A 22,124-nucleotide genomic window follows, 5' to 3' on the forward strand; every position below is an offset into this window, starting at 1 on the left:
AGTATGGTTAGTGCATAGGTGGCCCACCTGACCTACGGCCCCCCCCGCCCTGCTTCAGGGCTGCCCCCTGCCCCTTCCCACTGAGACCTCAGGGTCAGTGTGGAGCCCCCGAATGAAGACAAGGTGAATTCAGCCACCAAGGGGTGACCGGGCGCCTGCCGCAGGCGTCTCCGCCGGGCTGGGGCGCATCTCCCAGGCCAGGCCCCCAGTCGCTGCTTGCCTCCAGGCCTTAGTGTCCTTCTCTGCAGAGGGGGCCATGACCCCGCTTAGTGATCAACATTCTATGGACGTCTGACTTCTGAGTATCTACATGGGGAAGAATCGGGCAACCTGAGGGGTCAGGGACCTCTGGGCCTCACTGCAACTGCTGCCCCTCCTAGCACAGAGCTGCTCAGGAAGGTGGACCCTCCCAGTGCCAATCTGGGTCACACGGGCATCCCCTATTCCTTCTCAGGGCTCTGAGTTTCCACTGACCTTCCAGCCTCAGGACCACAGCCCTGCCCACCTCCCTCACCTGGGCAAGGTTGGGGGAGAGGGTGGTGCAGGTAGGGCTGGGGTGGTGAGGGGCACTTGGCCAGCTCTTGGGTGGGCTGGGGAGCCACGCTGGTGAGGGGGGCAGTTCTTGAGGTCAGTTCCAGGACCAATCCTGCAGAAGGCCTCTCTCTGCCACCAGACCTTCCCACCTGAAGAATGGCTCACTGGCTGGGGATTTCTCTCCTGGTTCCCAAATGCTGCAAACAAGCCCCCCACCTAATGTTTGCTCTCTGACACACACCGAGACACAGACACACACCCGTGTGCACACACGCACACACTCACATGCATATGTACACACATGGCACACACGCAGGTGGCTCCCAGCGTGCACACCCGTTCACACTCGCCTGTGCTCCGAGGCTGTGTGGGGTGCGCGGGGAAGGAAAAGGCTCGCCACCCAGATTTGGGGGCGGCCAGGAGCAGGGGCTGTGGACGCGGCTCTGGCGGAGGGTCCCCGGATCTGGGCTCTCAGAGGCGCCCAGGGTTGAGAGGGCGGATCCGTTTCCCTGGAGACTGTCAACAGCCCGGCTGTCTGGCGGCTCAGCCGCGCCCCCAGCGGTCCGGCGCGCCCCCGCCCCGGACCCCGCCCTCTGTGGCCCCTAGCCACCGCCGCCAGACCAGGCTGGGCTACGGTAGGGGACCTCTGGACGCTGGGGATGAGCTGCCCGCAGTCTAGGGTGCACCTCCACACCCATCCCCTCACAGGTGGGTAAGGAGCTCCACGGAGGTGGGTGAGCCTGGGGGCCCCTGCCACCCCCAGAACTCTGCCTTGCTGCTTCAGTGCCCCTTTCTACCGTCCACGCCCCTCTTGCAGGGTGCTTTGAGGAAAGCAGCCCCCAGGTCACCTGTTCACCTGGGCTCCTGTGGGTCTCCCTCCCTATAGTCTACTCTCTGCTGAGCAAACAGACCAGACCCCCCTCCCCACCACACCCCGTCCCAGCAGAGGGCCTGTCCCCTCCTTGAGATGAGGCCTGGAAGGTGGCCCTAAGGGGCTGTGACATGCCCTGCTGGTCCAGGATCACCTGGACTGTGGTGGAGGAAGGCCGGTAGCATCGGCTGATGTTTAGGAGTTGACCCCCTCCCAGTAGGGAGGGGGACGGGTGGGAGGAGGCAGCAGAGGTGGGCAGGGCAGAGCTGGACTGAGGCTGTTGCCCTGGGTCTGAGATGCTGAACCCTGCCCTGGTGGGGCCCCTGGGGAGGTGGATGAGTTGCACCTCCCTGGAGGGGTGGTCCTGTTTAGGGGGAGGGCCTCTCCTAACTCAACATGCCAAGGTTCCCTGATTCCCTGATTCCTGTCCTTGTGGGGCTCAGGGGACCAGGTGGAGTGACCGCTCGGGCACTGGGTGCTGTGGGACAGGGATGTCCTCCCCAGGGTCCTGGTCCCTGGGGAGTGGCCCCCCCCAGCCTGATAGGGGTCTCCCAGGGAAGAGTCTGGGCTCTAGGTCTACAAGGGTCAGGCAGCTGTGGTCAGCATGGCCTGGCCCGCCTGTCCGGCTCCTGGCCTGCTCTTCAGCTCCTTGACATTCACAAAGGCACGGCACCCAAATGAGCGAGTGGGGACCCAGTGGTGACAGCTTATGGAGAGATTTCCTGTGACTTTGATTACTTTCATTTTATTACCCTAATTAGGCGAGCCAGTAATGGAGCAGGGCTGTCGCAGGGCTGTGGGAAGGGCCTGGGGCGTGGAGGCGCAGTGCTGCCTGACATTCCCCATCACATTAGCCCGAAGGGTCCCCGGAGCCCCTGCCCTGGCGCGTGGTACCTGCAGGCCCTTGGGCGCTGGCCAGATGAACCCAGTGATCTAGGTGGGCCGGAAGCTGTGATGGTGGCCCCCACCTGGGAGCAGTTCATCTGGATACAGGTAACCTCAGGGCACCTTTGGGAGGCAGGACCAGGAGCAGTCATCCTGCATGCAGAAACGTGTTGCTTTAGGTGCCAGTGTGACCACTGAATTCAAAAGGAAGGCATTTCTTGTCTGCATCAGCGGGTTCTCACTGTTTCTGACTGGCGTCCAATGGGAGGTGATTCTGGGCACTTGTCCTTCGCACCACTGTGGCCCTCAAAACCCTGACAGGCCAGGCCACATCTTTGTGGGGAGTGTATGACTCTTCCGCAGGTTTAGGGTGTGTGTGGGGTGTCATTGTGATGAAAGTGCTGAGGCTCCAACTGAGCACTCTTGGGCGGATGCCCCGCAGAGCCAGGAACAGAGCAGGTGTCAACCCTGGGCCCGCAACCCCCAGCATCATCACTGCCCACCACAGGACTCGGGCTCTGTCCACCAGCTGCCCCAGGGGATGTGGTCAGACCTGGGCGGGTTTAGGGGTGCTGCCCAGTCCCCCACAGAACTCCCTGTGCTCCCCAAGATGGCCATGAGACAGCTGCCCCGAGGGACTCGGGTGACGCCGTCTCGGTCCCAGTGTTAGCATGTGGTTGCTTTTCTGGGTACATCCTAGTCATACCACTGACTGGGATGAAGGCCACCAGCTGGAGAGAGCGCTGAGCCCTCATTTCCAGAACCATCTTTGGTGTGAGCAGGGGCACGGCAGAGAAGTTGGAAATAGAAGGAGTTGGTGAAAGTGGTTGGGTGGTGATGGCTTTGCAACTGAGCTTGGATTTGTGTGACTTTTACCTCGTGTGGGGTGGGGTGTGATGAGTGCTCCGGGCCCTTTTAGTAGGAAGACTCAGAGCAGTGGAGTTGCTTGCCTGGGGACCAGCTCCCTGGGCCCAACCAGAGCTCAATCTGAATTTTCAGGAGCCCCTCCCCCGGGGTTCCTCTAAGAGGAACTGGGCGGGGGTCGGGGGGCATTGGTTTCCCATCAGCTCCACTGAAGCAGGTGCTGGTCCATTCCCTGCCTGTACACCTGCCTCTCCAAGGTCAGGCCTGATTCCAGCTCTGGGCCCAGAAATCATGAGGCGGTGCTGGGTATGTCCTGCTCCTACTGTGGCCCTGCCTGCAGACCCCCCTGTGACCCCCGGAGGACAGCGGGATTGGAGGCTGCTCCTCCTCTGCCATCAGGGAGACTGGGCCTCCACGCCTGGGCCTCCTGAAGCCTGTGGGCTGCCTCCACCACTGGGCCTCCAAGCGGGGGCCTTGACACAACCCGGGAGGCAAGCTGGTTTTGTGCTCCCCTGGCCATTAGGGAGGAGGGGCCAGGCATCCCCCACCTGTCTCCCTGGGAGCTACCCTGGGGACCCCTAGCCTACTGACTCCCTCATACCTGCCCCTTCCTCCCCAGGCACCAGCTAGGAAGGCGGGCTCCTGAGGGCTCTGCCAACCTCAGTTAGAAAGTACAGCTCTTAGCAACAGCTTGTGACTACTCCCAACGCCCCCAAAAGTGACTGTGGGTTCTCAGGGTGACTGCCTCTCTCCCTAGGAGCAGCTCTAGTTATCTCTCTGGGCTCAGTGGTCCCCAGCATCCTGGTCTCCCCAGGGTGGTCTCCCAGGGTGTGTGAGCCACCCAGAGCCCCCTAGCTGCCAAGGTTCAGGGCACCATCATCCCTCTGTATAGCCCCTCCGTCAGCCCCAAGAGGCTTACCTGTGGAGTAGCAGCCAAGTACACCAGTGCACTGGTGGGGAACACGGTGGGGAACATCAGCAGGATCCCGGGGACCAGGGTAAGTAAGAGTCTGGTTGTCACCAGATGAAATTTCAGCTTCTCATCCCTGCCACCCGTGGGCAGGAACTGTAGGCAGAGCACTCCTCTGGAGTCTGGAGCCCGGAGCCTGGGGAAGGGGGAGACCCACCGGCCTGGACCCCTCCCTCCACTGGCCTCGTCCTGAGCTTCCCGAAGGCCTGGCAGCCCCCAGACTGGCACAGGGGCCACACCTGTCCCGTGCATCATTCTTCATCAATAATGCAGTGGGGGAGGCGCATCCCCTTATCCACTGCCCACCTGTCTCTTAATCTCAATTACAGTGGCTGCGACTTGCCAAGGCCACCTCTGCCTTCCGGGCACTAGAGTGGGTGAAGCCTGTGTTTAGGAAGGAGCAGCTGTGCGATGTCGAGGTCCTAGGCTTTTGGGGATGGGGCCCCTTTTCTATCAGGGAGACTTTTGGGGCTCCCCTAAACCCACACCTCCTGCCCATGGGACCTGCCCTGCCCAGTACCCTGGTCATTCAGCCAAGCCATGCTGGTCCCCTTGTTGTGCCTGCCCGCCCTCCCCCCACCCCCGCCCCGCCTCCCCGTACCTCTCTCCCTCTCTACAAGTCTGTTCCTGCCCCAGGGCCTTTGCACTCCCCTCACTTCCTTCTCTGACTCACTTCATCTGAAGTGACTCCCTGTTCCCCTTTGTTCCCTTGCCTGCTTCACTGCCCAGCACTGTCCACTTGTCTGTTATTGGATTTTGTTGTTGGAATGTTGGCTCCAGGAGGGCAGGGTTGCCACAGCCCAGCAGGTACCTACCTGACAGGTGGGAGGGGAGGAAGGAAGGAAGGAGCAAGGCCAGGCCCGGCTCCCAGAGAGGTAGCTGGCCTCGTGTCACAGAGCTCCCCAAATTAGGCACCTTAACCAGACACCAGCTGTGGCTGTGAGAGCAGATTCTGAGGAACCAGCTCCTGAAAAGCAAGAAGTTTGGGAAGTTCACTCTTCTCCAAAGCCACCCGACTTTATCCTTTGCCTTTTGCCTTCATCCAAAGCTTTTAGCCATCAGGGAATGGGGGAGATTGATGGGCTGAGTCCGTTGGCTGGTTTGTGCACAGAGCCTGCACTGGTTTCAACTAACCAAGTTTATCAACCAGGCACGGAATCATTAATCACACAGAAAAATAACACAGTGAAATGACTTTTCAAAATGTCGTTGGTATAATTATCAGCTTGCCCATTACACTAAATGCTGCCATTTATATCTGCGATGCTTAAGTATGCAAACAGTAATTAACGTGGTAATGAACTAGGGGCCCCAGAGCCTCCCCTCCCCGAGCTAATTTGCATGTTAATTATCATTAGCGACCAGGGAAACAAGTTATAAACAGCCTAATTAGCAGCCAGATCATTTTTACAAGAAATTGCCGTGCACTTTGACATGCGAGTGAGCGTTAGATTAATGGAGTTGGGCTGAGCTGCCCTCCTAGCGGGAGGGGGTGCCCTCTTGGAGTCAGCACCATGGTACCACGTTGGATGCATTGCAGCTCATTGGAGGGGGGTGCCCAGAGTCCTCGGCTGGCCACAAGCCCTGTCCAGGGCACTGCCCCCTCCTTCTTGTTTATGCTCTCAGGATGGACAGGAAGAGCCAGGGATCTGGCGGGGTCAGGTGTGACCAGGGTGGGGGTCACCATTAGAGAAAATATCCCTCTGACAAACAGTAAGGAAACCTTCAATCTGGGCTGCTGCAGCCGGGAGAGGAGTCAGGCTCCTGTAACAGGATGAGGGGGTTACAGCCCAGGAGCAGGACTAGGGTGTGAGTGGATGGAAATTAGAAGGGCAGCTGTCAAGGGGAGGGGGCTCTTGCTGAAGGCGGACCAGGGTGATCAGGATTGGGGGGAGAGGCTTGATTGGGTAGGGATGGTGATCTGCTCCTGAGACTGGGGGGTGGCTCTCCCCTGACTGACTCAGCAGCTTTCCTGCTCCTCCTGGGTGTGGCAGGCTGAAGGCAGGGCCCAAGGACAAGGCCGAGTGGAGGATGGGGCTCCAGGAGGCTGCCTGTCTGGGATCTGGTCAAGAGGAGAGTCCATGTTCTCCAGGTTTGCACCAGCTCCTGCGGGGACCTGCAGCTCCTTGGCCAGCACCAGGTCCGGTTGTGGGTCCCACTCTGCTCTGTTCTGCTCTGCTTCTGGTGCCTTATGCCCCCTCCCCCACAGAATAGCCCTGTGAGTGGGTAGCTGTGGTGTCCGGAGAGCCCTGGGTCACCTCTCTGACTGCCACTCTCCAAGGGGGGTTCCTGCCTCAGGACATTTGCACCTGCCTCTCTTGTCTCCCAAAGTCCCCACCCTCCAGGTGCTGGTTTGGCTTGCTTGTGCCATTCTGTTAGGAATCTGCTAAGATTCTCATCTTCAGAGAGACTGCCCACTGCCCCACCCAGAACCTAGCCAGTCATGCATTGTACTGTCTGTCTCACTAGCTGAAAGATCAGCTCACCAGGTCAGGGAGGTTCCCCTGGACCCCTGTCTTCCTCGCCCCTGGTACAGCCTGGCACGTGGCAAGACTCAGGGAATTCTGGGGAGCTGGGGTCAAAAATGACTGAATGTTAGTCCTGAGCAGGTACGGCCTCAATAGTAAGGAGTTTATGCTTCATGGGTCAAGTCTCCATCCAACAACTTGACTCTGCCACTGGGGCACAGAGGTGGCCACAGACAGCCAACACTTGGTGGATGGGCTGTGCTGGTAAAACTGGACACTGACACCAAATCTCATTATTTCCCTGAGTCACAAATTATTGCTTATTTTAAAAAATATTTTCCAGCCATTAAAAAGTATGTAAACCATCGTTAGTTCAAAAGACCACAGAGTAGGCGAGATTTGGGCATTCTTCCATGTTTTCCTTTCCAGGTGGACTTTAAAATCTGATTGATTCCGGGATTTCCCTATTGGTCCAGTGGTCCAGGGCAGGGGGATGCAGGTTTGATTCCTGGTCAGGGAGATAAGGTCCCACATGCCTTGCAGCCAAAAACTCAAAGCATAAAACAGGAGCAATATTTAACAAATTCAGTAAGGACTTTAAAACTGGTCCACATTAAAGAAATCTTTAGATTGGTTCCAGTAAAAACTTGCATGGCATTTTAGGGGGACTGAGATTTTTTTTGTATTGGAATAGAGCTGATTTACAATGTTGTGTTAGTTTCAGTGTACAGCAAAGTGATTCATTTATACACATATATGTATCTGTTCTTTTCCAGATTCTTTTCCATTGTAGGTTATCACAAGATATTAAATATAGTTCCCTGTGCTGTACAGTGAGTGAAAGTTGCTCAGTTGTGTCTGGTTCTTTGCAACCCCATGGACTATACAGACCAAGGAATTCTCTAGGCTAGAATACTGGAGTGGGTAGCCTTTCCTTTCTCTGGGGGATATTCCCAATCCAGGGATTGAACACAGGTCTCCTGCATTGCAGGCGGATTCTTTACCAGCTGAGTTAGGGGATTTTTATTAGTTGTATTGATTAGTTCAGAAAGCCTGGCCAATTTCATCTAGATGTTGCATGTTTCTGAATCACCCTCAGCTACTTAATCTTTTCCTGTTGCATTTTACAGACGTTCTCTTCCACTGTAGCTTCAGGTGTTTGTTTGCCCGTAAGAGAACCACGAGTTTCTTTGCGTTAATTCTGACTCTGGTCACGTGGCTGATGTTTCCTGTTGGCTTAGAACCACCTTTCACTGATTCAGAGGCTTTTCCCCACGCCAGATTGTGACTCTGGAAGTGACTGGCTTTCCTTCCTCTTCTTTTTCTTCTTGTTTAGTTGCTCAGTCGTGTTCTATACTTTGTGACCCCCTAGACTGTAGCCCTCCGGTCGCCTCTGTCCATGGGGATTCTCCAGGCAAGAATACTGGAGTGGGTTGCCATGCCCTTCTACAGGGGATCTTTCTGACCCAGGGACTGAACCCACGTCTCCTGTATTGGCCAGCAAATTCTTTACTGCCAGGCCACCTAACGCTGCCTGCCCGGGCATCACCTGAGCACTGTCTGGGGCTGACTAGCAGTGATGCAGCTTTCTGTGTGGCCCTGTCAGCGATGACCCTGTCGGGGGGTCACTCTGGCTCCAGCCTCTGGGTTCTGCACCTGCTGCTTCAGATGCTTGCATGCTCTGTGCAGACCCTCCGGCCACACCTGCTCTTTCCCCAGCCACAGAGGTGTGGGCTCTGACCCCTCCTGGTACTGGAGGGCCTCCTGCAGAGTGGTGCCCAGAGTCTGTGGAAATGGACACTCCCAGGGTCAGGGGAGCTGAGATGGCCATCTCACCAACTCAATGGACATGAGTTTGAGCAAGCTGCAGGAGATGGTGAAAGACAGGGAAGCCTGGCCTGCTGCAGTCCATGGGGTCTCATGGGTGAGGTACACGGGGGCCTGGCCAGGTGACCGCCCACCCCACTGCCCTCACCACTGCTCCCAGGTGAGGTAACAGCTGCAGAGCCTCACTATTAGGCTGCTTTTTCTTTGGGGCCCAGACCAAGGTGGTCCTGGACTGCAGACCCTCAGGAGGGGGTGTTAGAACCGACCCTTTATTGGTCTGGGGCTCGCTGGGGAGTGGGGTGGTGATACCACCACACTGCAGCCCCTTCCTGTGGCTAAGGCTCTCACCTGGGGTCCAGGTGCAGTGGAAGGCGAGATGCTGGGTGTGCAGTAACCGTGACCACGACCTGAGCGAGTATAACAGGGTCGGTGAGGGATGTGGCTGACGGCCTCCCTGTCCTGTGCTGAAAGCCTCAGGGAGAGAAGACAGTGGGCTTGGGGTGCTGACAGACGGCAGGGCTGTGGGAGGGGAGAGATGCCATCTTGCCCGGTCCCCTGGAAGCTGTGGGCAGGCTCTGCTGAAAGCAGCCTAATGATGGGCAGCAGGGCTGCAATGGTGGCTGGGTGCTCGGCCTTCGAGGGTTTCCTTTGACAGGGAAGGTCCTGATAGCAGAGGAACAGATAGGTCCAGATAGCCCAGAGACCTGGGTTGAGGACATGCTGTAGGTGTGCTGGAGGCTCTTGATCCGAGGCCCCTGGTCCTCCTGGCAGCAGAAGCAGGGCCCCACTCTGCAGAGGAGCACAGGCCCCTCCTCTGCCACCGGAGATCTCAGGAGATCTCAGCTGAGGCCGTACCTGCTGGACACCCCTCTCTCCTGGGGCACCTCCCTATTGTCTGGGGTGGGCTCAGCACTGCCCCAGAGGGATGTGGAAGGAATTGCAAGGCTGGCCAGTGTACAGGATGGTGGACCATGTGGGCGTGGACCCTGCAAGTGCTGGGCTGGGCATGTGGATGGGGCTGGCTGCCCATGTGGGTGTTCTGCAGCTTCAGAGTCCATGCTGTCAGAGGCTGTTGGGCGCTTCCTTGGAGCGTGTGAGGTGAAGATGCTGGGACTCACTCGTGTGGTCCTGACGGGGAGGCTCTGGGCAGCGGGGATGTTAGGACACCCCCGCAGGAAGTGCTGTTCTCTCCAGCCACCAGGACAAAGGGGTGGGTGGGGGGACGAGAGAGTCGTTAAGGAGAACTGTTCACTGAGTGTAATGGTGGAGTCACGTCCTCCTAAAAAATGTTCTGGAGTCATACTCACCCTCCCCACCACCTCAGCATCTGTCTGTATTTGTAGATAAGATCTTGTTGGAGGTAAGTGAGTGAAAAGGAGGTTGTTAGGGTGGGCCCCAGTCCCATAGGACTGTCCTTGTAAAAAGGGGTAAATTTGGACCTAGACACACATGGGGGGCATCACGTGAACATGGAGGAACAGAATCAGGGTGATGCATTTCCAAGCCACAGAACAGAACGCTGAGGGTTGCCAGAAGCCTTGGAAGCTGGGGAGAGGCTTGGACAAGATTCTTCCTCACAGCCTCCACGGGAACCAGCCGTGCAAACACCTGGGTCTCGCTTAGACTCCCAGGCTCCAGACTGTGAGAAAGTCAAGTCCCGTTTAAGCCACCAGGGAACAGACGTGCTGAGGCTTTGAATGCGGATAGGGGCCAAGGTTGACAAGAAGCTTCTTCCCTCAGGGAACCAGTGATGGGGGAGGCTCTGGGCCATCCCTGTAGGTGCAGCTGAGGCTCTGCTACTGCCGCCGCCGCCGTTCTAGCTCTGGGCCTCAATGCTGGTGGAAACTCCAGAGCTGGGAAGCAGGGCCATATCAGCTCCCAGAAAGAGAAGTTCAGCTCCCCTCTTGGTGCCCTGTGGGCTCCCCCAGCCTCACCAAAGAGGGGCTGGTCCTCTGGAGAGGGGACCCCCCCTCACCACTCCTAGTACATAAAAGGCACTCAGCTGTTGGTGGGGTGTGGTGTGGGGACACTGTTGCCCCCAGAACTTGGGGCCTCCGTTTGCTGCCCCTGATGAGCCTCTTGGTCTGCAGGGTGTCAAGGGGCCCCACTCTCCAGGCAGGAAACAAGAACAGAGGGCGCTTTGGCCACCATAGAGGTGGCCTTCCCTGAGGTCTTGCAGATGTGATCTGTTGTTGTTCAGTTGTGTCAGACTCCTTGGGACCCTATGGACTGAAGCAGGCCAGGCTTCTCTGTCCTTCACTATATTCTGGAGCTTACTCAAACTCATGTCCATTGAGTCGGTGATGCCATCCAACCATCTCATCCTCTGCCAGCCCCTTCTCCTGCCCTCAATCTTTCCTAGCATCAAGGTCTTTTCCAATGAGTAAGTTCTTCTCATCAGGTGGCCAAAGGATTGGAGCTTCAGCTTCCGCATCAGTCCTTCCAATGAATATTCAGGACTGATTTCCTTTAGGATTAACTGGTTTGATCTCCTTGCAATCCAAGGGAATCTCAAGAGTCTTCTCCACACCACAGCTTAAAAGCATGAATTTTTCAGCACTCAACCTTTTTTATGGTCCAACTCTCATATCCATGCATGACTACTGGAAAAACCATAGCTTTGACTAGATGGACCTGGGAAGACAATAAAAACAAGAGGGTCTCTCTGTGGGGTGGAAGCAGGAGCCTGGACCATGGGGCTCAGGCTTGGCAGCTGCACTGGGTCAGGTTTGAAGATCACTGATTTCTGCTTTATTAACTATGCCAAAGCCTTTAACTGTGTGGATCACAATAAACTATGGAAAATTCTGAAAGAGATGGGAATACCAGACCACCTGACCTGCCTCTTGAGAAACCTATATGCAGGTCAGGAAGCAACAGTTAGAACTGGACATGGAACAACAGACTGGTTCCAAATAGGAAAAGGAGTACATCAAGGCTGTATATTGTCACCCTGCTTATTTAACTTATATGCAGAGTGCATCATGATAAATGCTGGGCTGGAAGAAGCACAAGCTGGAATCAAGATTGCCAAGAGAAATATCAATAACCTCAGATATGCAGATGACACCACCCTTATGGCAGAAAGTGAAGAAGAGCTAAAGAGCCTCTTGATGAAAATGAAAGAGGAGAGTGAAAAAGTTGGCTTAAAGCTCAACATTCAGAAAACGAAGATCATGGCATCTGGTCCCATCGCTTCATGGGAAATAGATGGGGAAACAATGGGAACAGTGACAGACCTTATTTTCTTGGGCCCCCAAATCACTGCAAATTGTGACTGCAGCCATGAAATTAAAAGATGGTTACTCCTTGGAAGGAAAGTTATGACCAACCTAGATAGCATATTAAAAAGCAGAGACATTACTTTGCCAGCAAAGGTCCATCTAGTCAAGGCTATGGTTTTTCCAGTGATCATGCATGGATGTAAGAGTTGGACTGTGAAGAATTGATGCTTTTGAACTGTGGTGTTGCAGAAGACTCTTGAGAGTCCCTTGGACTGCAAGGAGATCTAACCAGTCCATCCTAAAGGAGATCAGTCCTGGGTGTCCATTGGGAGGACTGATGCTGAAGCTGAAACTCCAATACTTTGGCTACCTCATGTGAAGAGTTGACTCATTGGAAAATACCCTGATGCTGGGAGGGATTGGGGGCAGGAGGAGAAGGGGACAACAGAGGATGAGATGCCTGGATGTCATCACCGACTCGATGGACATGAGTTTGGGTGAACTCCAGGAGTTGGTGATGGACAGGGAGGCCTGGCATGCTGTGATTCATGGGGTCACAAAGAGTCGGACACGACTGAGCGACTGAACTGAACTGAACTGAGCTGATCTGTTTAATGGGAGATCTTCAGGCCAGGGGATCCTTGGTCCAGACACAGTCCCTCCACGAGGTCTGGGGTTTGAAGCAGGAGGCCAGGACTGAGGGGACCTTGTGGGACATTTGCAGGCGTCAGGGAAGCAGGTGCTTGTGACCAGGTGTTGCGATAGGCGGTGGTCTTTCCCCACTGCTGCTTGCTCCCTCCCACCGCATCTGCTTCCCAGGGAGGGAGTGGCTTCCTTTCCCAGAGACATCACATGTGGCCACATGACAAACTTTGTAAAATGGGATGTGAGCACACATGCCTTGTGGCTCCATCAGGAGGAGCTGAAACAGGATGTGCTTTGCTCCTCATCCTGAGAGAGTTAATTCTTAGGTAGGTTGATAAGGAGTCAGGGGTCCTCAAGGAGGAGAAAGGGACAAACCTTTTTTTTCCTACATTCTTCATCTTAGTCACATAAGAACGTTTTTTCCTTAAGCTCTGAGTTGTTATGGCAACAATCTATTTCTTCTAAGGCTAACTTCCTTTGAGCCCAGAGCTAACCAGCTGCACAACCAAGCGATGCATCTTGCTCAAGGGTATGTTTTTCCTTAAGCTCTGTACTAATGATTATAGAACAACAATATATCTTGCTTGAGGACCTGTTTCTTTTTCTTAAGAATCTTCTGACTAATCCTGTTATCTTCAAATGTATGTTGGGGGAGTGGGTCTGGTAAGACTTTTCTATTGTTAGTAACCAATTGAAAAAGTATATAAGGCCTTGATAAAACTGGCGAGGGGGGCACTCACTCTCTGCCCCCTTCTGGTATCTATGTCAGAAATTTTCTCTGTCCCTTTCCACTTTAATGAAACTTTTGCAACATGAAGCTCTGAGTGACTGAAGCAGTCTTTGGTCCTGAAGTGAAATTTTCTCCTTCTGAGACCACGAGTCCAACACCATTCACCCATAAGCCATCAATCCCTTTCCCCTTCTGTCGGTTCCTGCAAAAACATTGTCACAAATATGGTGGCATGATTCAGCTGGGTTAAGTGCTAAGTCACTTCAGTCGTGTCTGACTGACTCTTTACGAGAACCCATGGACTGTAGCCTGCCAGGTTCCGCTGTCCATGGGACTCTCCAGACAAGAATACTGGAGTGAGTTGCCGTGCCGTCCTTCAGGGGATCTTCCTGACCCAGGGATCGAACTCTTGTCTTTTATTGCATTGGCAGGCACATAACCCAACTCAGTGGTAAAGAATCCACTTGCCAATGCAGGAGATGCGGGTTTGATCCCTGGGTCGGGAAGATCCCCTGGAGAAGGAAATGGCAACCCACTCCAGTATTCTTGCCTGGAGAATCCCGTGGACAGATGAACCTAGCAGGCTACAGACTGTGGGACTGCAGGGAGTAGGACATGACTTAGTGACTGTGCTAAGTTGCTTCAGTCGTGTCCGACTCTTTGCGAACTCTTGGACAGTAGCCCTCCAGGCTCCTCTGTCCATGGATTCTCTAGGCGAGAATACTGGAGTGGGTTGCCATTTCCTCCTCCAGGGAAACAACAGCCCAATCAAAATTTCTTCTCTTATAGTTCTGGAGGTCAGGGGTCCCAAATGGGCCAAAATCAAGGTGTGGGCAGGGCAGCTCCTCTTGGAATCTCCGAGCAGCATCTGTTTCTTGCCTCTTCCAGCTTCTAGAGGCACCCACATCCCTCAACTTGTGGCCCCTCCTCTATCCTCACCATCAGCAGCCCAGCATCTTCTCCTCCCTGGACGCTGCTCCACTGTCATTTGTTCTCTTTGACTTGGACGCTCCTGGTCCCTGGAGACCCTCATGATGACCCTGGACTCACTTGTATAATCCAGGATAATAATCCGTCCCATCGGCAAAATTCCTGTAAGGTCACTCTACATAGATTCCAGGCATCAAGAGGTGGGTGTGTTTGGGAGGTCATTATCCTGCACACCGCACTGCACACAAGATCATCATCGCCCGGATGGAGGCTACATCTCAGCCTGGGATCTGGAAAGAGAAGGTCAGGTTGAGCAGAGTTGAGCCCAGCTCAGTCTTCCCCAGGGAAGTCTGGCGTGCTGCAGTCCATGGGGTCACAAAGAGTCGGACACGACTCAGAGACTAAACAATAACAATGGTCTTCTCCAGATGTGTCCTCTTCACCATGGTTTCTGCTAAGAGCCCCTCCGTCCCATCACTGGTCTTTACAGACAGTGGGAACCCTGTTCCCTGACCTGGTCTTTGTCCCCAGGCTGGGTCTTCATCTGAAATCTTTTGCTTTTATCCGAGAGGAGTTGCATCTTTGACCCCAGAATTTCTGGATGCCCCTTTCCCCCTCCTGTGAACAGACCTTCTTGTGGTGCTTCTGATCAGATGTAGCTGGTCAAGGACAACTCAGTGCCAAAGATCCGCTTCTGAGCCTCTTCCCCGGGGCCACATGTGCGCTGGGAGCAGACCTCCCCCCTGGTTGTTCCTGGCATATGTTTTAGATGTCGCTTGTCTACGCTGTGGCATGGTCACAGCTCTGCAGCCTCCCACAAGCTTTCCCTCCTCCAGAGCCAGTGCTGAGATGCTGCCACGGCCATCATTCAGGTTCCGCTTTCTGCATCTGTCAGCTCAGGCTGCAGCATGGACACTCCCAGCATCTCGGACACTCACAACAGCGGCTTATTTCTTGGTCACATTCTGTGGGCACTGCAGGCTGACTGCACGTGCGCTCCACCTCCCTCAGTGAAGTACCCAAGTCAGGAGGATGGACAAGCTCTGCCCATGGAGGGCTTGGGAAAGGAGGGGGAGCAGATAATTGTGAACAAACGATCAGTCATCAACAGGGGTTACATGAAAACAATGTAACACGGTGAATACAGGCTCAAATACAATTAGACGTGCTTTCTCACTGCAAGAATTCTCAGAACCTTTAATAGGCTAAATGTTTGGTATGTCCCCAAAAGTCACTCTGGAACAAAGCCTCTTACAGGTACCTTTCATCAGAACCATCCCCCTGACCTACAGGACTTACTGACATGCTGCCAAACTCACCTGGGAGATGTTGCAAAGGGTGAGTTTGGAACTGACTTCAGGCACAGAAGAATTGCTGCTTTTGAAATGTGTACTGGAGAAGACTCTTGAGAGTCCCTTGGACTGCAAGGAGGTCAAACCAGTCAATCCTAAAGGAAATCAACTCTGAATATTCATTGAAAGGACTGATGCTGAGGCTGAAGCTCCAATACTTGAAGAGAAGCGCCGACTCATGAGAAAAGACCCTGATGCTGGGAAAGACTGAAGGCCGAAGAAAAAGGGGGTGGCAGAGGATGAGATGGTTGGATGGCATCACTGACTCAATGGACGTGAGTTTGAGCAAACTCCGGGAGATGGTGTAAGACAGAGAAGTCTGGCGTGCTATAGCCCATGGGGTCACAAAGACTCAACACAATTTAGAGACCGAACAACAGGAACCTTGGGATATTGTGGGTTTGGTTCCAGACCATGGCAATAGAGCAACTATTGCAGTAAAGCAAGTCATGTGAAGTTTTTGGTTTCCTAGTATGTATAAAATTTACGTTTGTATCACACTGTCACCTACTAAATGCGCAATAGCATTATGTCTAAAAAACAACATACGTACCTTAACCAAAAAATATTTTATTGCTGAAAAATACTAAACGATTGCAATAGTAACATCAAAGATCACACAACAAATATAATAATAATGAAAAAGTTTGAAGTGTTTTAAGAATTCCCAAAATGTGACTCAGAGACACCACATGAGCTAACGCTGTTGGAAAAAGGATGTTGATAGACTTGCTTGGTGCAGGGAAGCCATCAACCTTCAGTTTGTATAAAAACCCGCGGTGCCTGTGAAGCTTAGTGCAGCCAGGAGTGCCTGTGCCCAGCAATGACATGATTATATGGAGACGCTGGATGTAGCTATGTCAGCAGGGTCTGAAGCCAAGGGAGGTGGCAGAATCTAGAACGGTTTTATTTCCCGTGGGAGCTGGGGTCCTGCTCCCGGGGCAAGGGCTGGGTGAGAGGCTGTGACATGGCTGAAGGGCGTGACAATGGCATCCAGGGTCTGTGAGGGACGACGTGACAGTGTCCAGGGTCCATTGCTCCAGCTCAGAAGGTGCTTCTGTGTCCCCAGAGGGGCAGCAAAGGTGCACTGGTCGTTCTGGCTCCGGGAGCAGCCCAGCCCAGCATCTCAGTGGCTTACAACAGCTGTTTCTTTCTTGGCTGTATCACATGAGGGCTTGGTTGACCCCCGCTCTGCAGGGCTCTGCTGGTCTTGACCTACTGGATTCCAGGAGCACAGTCAGTCCTGGGCTGAGCAGGAGTGGCTGGCTTCCCCAAGGGTGCTGAGTGATGGCTGGACTTAAACCCGTGGGCCTGGTCTCTGATTCCAACCCTTTTTAGGACTGAAGCCTGCCATGGGGCGTCTATAAAAAGCTCAGCCACTCGGATCATGAGAAAGGTCACTTGGGAGTGGGCAAGTCATGATTCCCTGGTGAGTAACCATCCCTGATCCCTTGGAGAGCAGGAATCCAGCAAGGAGACGACAGTACAGACAAACTACTCACAGTGGTTTATCGTTAAATTTAGAAATAATTACTTTTTGGTATATTAAATACTTGCAATATTTAGGAGAATCTGGGATATTCAGTTACCCAACAGACTAGCCTTGTGCTTCTACATTAAAGCTATAAATAATTGATTCAGGTTTGTAATTTTAAGTTGAATGACATAGGCCAACTTCACTAAGTGTGAACAGTATTTTAATTTGAAGAGGCTATTTTAATTTGAAGATTTTTCTATATTTATCAGTTTAATTTATTGGGATTATATGGGCTCAGTTCAGTTCAGTTCAGTCGCTTAGTTGTGTCCGACTCTTCGTGACCCCATGGACTGCAGCACACCAGGCTTCCCTCTCCATCACCAACTTCCAGAGCTTGCTTAAACTCATGTCCATCCAGTCAGTGATCCCATCCAACCATCTCATCCTCTGTCGTTCCCTTTTCTTCCCGCCTTCAATCTTTCCCAGCATCAGGGTCTTTTCCAATGAGTCACTTCTTCCCATCAGGTGGCCAAAATATTGGAGTTTCTGCTTCAGCATCAGTCCTTCCAATGAATATTCAGGACTGATTTCCTTTAGGATTGACTGGTTGGATTTCCTTGCAGTCCAAGCTACACTCAAGAGTCTTCTCCAATACCACAGGTCAAAAGCATCAATTCTTCGGCACTCAGCTTTCTTTATAGTCCAATTCTCACATCCATACACAACTACTGGAAAAACCATAGCTCTGACTAGACAGACCTTTGTTGGCAAAGTATGTCTCTGCTTTTTAATATGGTGTCCACGCTGGTCATAGCTTTTCTCCCAAGGAGAAAGCGTCTTTTAATTTCATGGCTGCAGTCACGATTTGCAGTGATTTTGGAGCCCAAGAAAATAAGGTCTGTCACTGTTTCCATTGTTTCCCCATCTATTTCCCATGAAGTGGTGGGACCAGATGCCATGATCTTAGTTTTCTGAATGTTGAGTTTTAAGCCGACGTTTTCTACTCCTCTTTCACTTTCATCAGGGTTCTTCTTCTTCACTTTCTCCCATAAGGGTGGTGTCATCTGCATATCTGAGGTTATTGATATTTCTCCTGGCAATCTTGATTCCAGCTTGTGCTTCATCCAGCCCGGCATTTCGGATGATGCACTCTGCATATAAGTTAAATAAGAAGGGTGACAATATACAGCCTTCATGTACTCCTTTCCCAGTTTGGAACCAGTCTGTTTTTCCATGTCCAGTTCTAACTGTTGCTTCTTGACCTGCATACAGATTTCTCAGGAGGCAGGTAAGGTGGTCTGGTATTCCCATCTCTTGAAGAATTTGTCACAGCTTGTTGTGATCCACACAGTCAAAGGCTTTGGTATAGTCAATAAAGCATAAGTAGATGTTTTTCTGGAATTCTCTTGCTTTTTCGATAATCCAATGGATGTTGGCAATTTGATCTCTGGTTTCTCTTCCTTTTCTAAATCCAGCTTGAACATATATGGGTTATTTAACAAATAATTGGAGGAGGTTTGTTTCATCTGAAAGTAGAAGTATTTCAAGAAGAAATGCAATTTTCTCCCTTCACCGTTTGTTGTTCAGTTGCTAAGTTGTGTCTGCCTCTTTGCACCCCCATGGACTGCAGCATGCCAGGCTTCCCTATTTATCACTGTTTCCTGGAGTCTGCTCAAACTCGTTGAGTCAGTGATGCCATCCAAACATCTCATTCTCTGTTGCCCTTTCTCCTCCTGCCCTCAGTCTTTCCCAGGATCAGGGTCTTTTCCAATGAGTCAGCTCTTTGCATCAAGTGGCCAAAGTATTGAAGCTTCAGCTTCAGCATCAGTCCTTCTAATGAATATTTAGGCTTGATTTCCTTTCAAGCCTAAATTGACTGGTTTGATCTGGTTTGATCTCCTGGCTGAGCACTCCCTTATCAATGTTTGAAATGTTTACAGAAATTTAATAACTATCCCTTCTTTAAAAATTATGGTAGTGGGGCTATTCCCTGATGGTGTAATGGTTAAGAATCCACTGCCAATACACAGGACATGGGTCTGATTCCTGATCTGGGAAGATCTCACAGCCTCGGAGCAACTTACCCGTGCACCACAACTACCAAAGTCTGTGTGCCCTAGAGCCTGTACCCTAGAGCCTGTGCCCTAGAACCAAAGAAGCCAATGCAATGAGAAGCCTGAGCATGATGACGAAGGGCAGCCCTGCCTGCCACAACTGCCAGAAGCCCGCATGCAGCAATTGAGACCCAATGTGACCAAAAGTGACAAACAAATCTTAAAAAGTTATGGTTGCAATTTTAAAGTAAGGTAAAGAATAGTAAACGGTAAAGTGTCTGGCTACAACGTGGGAGACCCGGGTTCAATCCCTGGTCTGGGAAGATCCCCTGGAGAAGGAAATGGCAATGTACTCCAGTACTATTGCCTGGAAAATCCCATGGGCAGAGGAGCCTGGTAGGCTACAGTCCCTGGGGTCGCAAAGAGTCGGACACGACTGAGCGACTTCACTTTCTGTGTGACTCAGATCTTAAGAAACAGCTGGATTTTAACTTTCTAACTAAGTATGAGACCTCTTGGCTGGATGGCTGTGGTGTGGAGTGGAGGTGGGTGGGGATTAAAACAAATTATCTGATAAAAAAAAGTTAATGTCATGTAAGAACTCTTGCCTGGAAAATCCCATGGACGGAGGAGCCTGGTGGGTTGCAGTCCATGGGGTCACTAAGAGTCGGACACAACTGAGCGACTTCACTTTCACTTTTCACTTTCACGCATTGGAGAAGGAAATGGCAACCCACTCCAGTGTTCTTGCCTGGAGAATCCTAGGGACGGGGGAGCCTGGTGGGTTGCCGTCTATGGGGTCACACAGAGTTGGACACGACTGATGCGACTTAGCAGCAGCAGCAGCAGCAGCATGTAAGAACAGCTGGACAAAAGGTCTTTCTGTGTCTCAATACTTTAGACAATGATGAAGAGGCTCCTATTTCTCCAAATATCTGTCTCTGACCCTTCTTCAAGGGAACCCATCTGTTATCAGTTAGCTGCAGCTGCATAACAAACCACCTCAATACTCAGGGCTTAAAATAATAAGTGCTGGCTATCGTTCTTGTCTCTTTCGTTGCAGTGGGTCAGGTAAGGACCCTGCAGGTTGGGCTGGCTTCCCCCACCCTGTGCTCAGGGGTTGACTGGCTATAAACTGGACACTTCAGTCTCTCCCACAGGCCAGTCTAAGCTATTTTTGGAGCAGAAGTAGGGTGAGGAGAGAGGCAGAGAGAACAAACAGTTTTCCCAGGCTGCTTTGGACTAGCGTACTGCTGCGTCGCTCAGCCTGGATCCACAGGGTGGAGGCGGAACTCCACCCTTGAGAGATGCTGGCAACACAGGTTTGCTAATGAGGTATTGGGGGCAGGGGAAAAGGCTGAGTTCTGTGGACTCTGAGACACTCTCTGTTTTTTAAAAAAAATTAATTTATTTTTGATTAGAGGATAATTACAATATTGTGATGTTTTCTGCCATACACCAACATGAATCAGTCACAGGTATACATAACATTGTTCTCCCACCTCCTAAACTGGCCTCCCATCTCATCCTCATCCCACCCCTCTAGGTCATCACAGAGCACCAGCTTTGAGTTCCCTGCACCATATGGCACTTTCTGTTTTTAAGGGACTGCTCTTGGTGTGCTGGCAACAAGTCTTCATGGTCATTTAGAGTTTTCTGTTTGTTCCCTGGGTCTTGTGTGTTCTGCATGGAGTTCCTCACGAGACTATAAACTTATTGATCCTTCTGCCACCCGGTACAAACTTCACCTTGCTGGGGCTGGGGCTGGAATTCCTCCTGTACACGCTTTCCAGGGCCATTTGGCTGTGGGACTGTAGCTCCCATGGGAAGTCCATCTAGACTTCTGAGAAGCTCTGTGCAGATTTCATAAACCCAGCGTTTGAATCGTTGACTCAGATCTCATGATGTGAAAGGTGAAGTGTGGAATTTTCAGAAAGACTGAAATCATGGCAGTATACTGGCACATCTTCTAGCATCTTGGGCCTTAAATGTCGCATGGTATTATGGGATGCCAAGACACAGGGTCCTGGAGAGCGGGGGTGCCTTGCCGGGGCCGAGCCTGCGGCTGTTGCTCCCCTGAGAAGCCCTATCAGTGCCGTCCCACGTCCCCAGGGGTGAGGCCCCGCCTCCCCTCTAAGTCCATAGGCTCTCGGCTGCTGTGGCAGCTCTGACCTTGACTCCATAACCCTGCGGTGCACCAGAGTCCGAGTGCTTTTTGTTCTCAAACAAAACCCTCTCTTGAGCTTGTCTGGGCAGGTGGGGGTGCATCAGCCATCTCTTCTGGGGGTCCCCACCCTGCAGTGTTGCAGAAGCCTCCAGGCCTTTCCTAACTCAGAGCTGGGGCTGCATGTGGGGCCCTCTGTTCTGACAGGCCCTTGGGAGCTGACTGGAGGCCTTGCTGCTGCAAGCGGTGTCCTCAAGACCCCCTTAATGGGCACTGCAGAGACCCAGGACCCCCTCCCTACACTTCCTCTGCCCTTCTTCCTCCTCACCTGGATGCCCTGAGCTTCTCAGAGCACCGGCAATGCAGACTCTGTACGTATGTGTGTACATGTGTTTGAATCAGCATATGTGTGTCTGCAGGTGAGTATGTGGGGCTGTATTTGTGTATGTGTGCATAGGTTGTGCATGTGAGTATGTGCAAGTGTGTAGGTGTGTGTGCTGCATTCAGTACACCTGTGTATATACACTCACGTGGGCGCATGCACACATGTGTAGAGGTGTGCATTTGGGTGTGGACCTAGATATGTGTGTGCACACAGGTGAATGTATCCAGTGTGTGTGAATGTGTGCATGCTGTATGTGAGTATGTGTGTTCCCAAGTGTGTGCCCATTGTACCTGTGAGAGTGCACAGGTGTGTGCAGACAGACACCTCAGGCTGAGTAAGAGCTCACACCTATGCTTGTAGCCATGACCCTGAACTCACAAGCCTAGAGGCTCACGAAAATCTCCATGTGGAGGGTTTCTGGGGTGAAAGTGAGGTGTCTGTCCTGGTCCCCACCCATGCGCACAGGCAAGGCTGGAGTGCTAGGACAGGGTCTGGGGCCTGGGGACCAGGGAGCCTGGCTGGAGGTGGGTCCTGGGAACAAGGGGCTATGGGTCTGAGGGTTGGAGGTCTGATGAATGGGGTTCGGGGAACTAAGGGTTATGGTGGAGGTCAGAAGGCTGGGAGGCTGGGGGCCGGGGTGTCAGGAGGCTTGCAGGTGTGGTGACCTCACACCCCCAAGGACCTGGGCCTCTGGGAGGGTGGGGTGGGGTGAGCCTCGGAGGTGCAGCCTGGCTGGAGCCGCGG

At 52.7% G+C, this 22,124-nt stretch overlaps 1 long non-coding RNA gene across 1 annotated transcript; it reads right to left on the reverse strand.

The window, feature by feature from the left end:
• Positions 1 to 7,134: 7,134 nt before the first annotated feature.
• Positions 7,135 to 19,057, reverse strand: LOC120880658. Its single transcript, XR_005725078.1, has 3 exons — positions 19,043 to 19,057; positions 16,792 to 16,794; positions 7,135 to 7,215 (listed from the first exon to the last, which is right to left on the reverse strand). It is a non-coding gene; the product is annotated as an uncharacterized LOC120880658 (long non-coding RNA).
• Between the last annotated feature and the right edge of the window lie 3,067 nt (positions 19,058 to 22,124).

The sequence above is a fragment of the Oryx dammah genome, unplaced genomic scaffold (assembly GCF_014754425.2).
Source record: "Oryx dammah isolate SB20612 unplaced genomic scaffold, SCBI_Odam_1.1 HiC_scaffold_21, whole genome shotgun sequence".
Taxonomy (NCBI): domain Eukaryota; kingdom Metazoa; phylum Chordata; class Mammalia; order Artiodactyla; family Bovidae; genus Oryx; species Oryx dammah.